Genomic DNA, 1,035 nt, shown 5'->3' with positions numbered 1-1,035 from the left:
CGTATGTGTATATATACATATACATGTGTGTGTGTGTGTGTGTGTTGATATGATTTTATATACATAGATATAGATATTTATATATATGTATATGCACACACATATTAGCTATGTATGTACACATATACACACACATGTTTAAAAGTATGTTGATATATCAACACACACTCCCAAGGTGATATCAAAAATATATACATGTATTTATGTATTTATGTATATATGTATATACACACTGACACACACACACACACACACACACACACACACACACACACACAAATAAATTGGAAAGTGTATCGATGTGTCAACACACATTCCCAAGATGATAAGTGTGGTAATATATTGTGATCAAGAGCCAATAAATGAACAATAAAAATATTGATTCTGTGAGATTAGCATATTAAAAAATGAATATTAAAAACCATATAATTCAAATAGATATACCAATATAAAAAACATTAAAAGAATTTGTTTTTCTGGAATTTATACAAGAAACTCCAATGTGACAAACATCATTCTCATCAACACCAACAACATTATCAATGACTATAATAACAACAATATTGATATCACTGACAGCAACAGCAACAACAACCATGATAATCCAGCTGATGTGGGATCCCTGTATGTAGACTCTTTACATGCTAAAAACAGCAGCAAAACTTTCTTCATATCAAATGCAACTGTTTAAAAAGAAAAACAGAGTACAAATTGCATACTATGATCCAAGATACACAATACCTCAAAAGATAAGAACAACAAGATGATCATAGCTGTAATGTTTTCTTTTATATGTCTACTTAAAGGTTGACCTGGGGCTAAACAATGACAACAACAAAATGCAATGAAATTATCAGTGGAAACAATAACAACTACCATTATCATCATTATTACTAACAAACATCGAGGAAAAAACAACTACTAAAATCACCACAAAATTATCTTCTTCAACAACAACAAGCAACAGCAGCAGCACTGCTACCGCCACAACCACCACTACCACCGCCACCACCACCAATAACAACAACAACAACA

This window comes from Octopus bimaculoides, chromosome 14 (assembly GCF_001194135.2).
Source record: "Octopus bimaculoides isolate UCB-OBI-ISO-001 chromosome 14, ASM119413v2, whole genome shotgun sequence".
Lineage (NCBI taxonomy): Eukaryota > Metazoa > Mollusca > Cephalopoda > Octopoda > Octopodidae > Octopus > Octopus bimaculoides.
The sequence above is the reverse complement of the archived record's forward strand: the minus strand, read 5'-3'. Positions refer to the sequence as shown.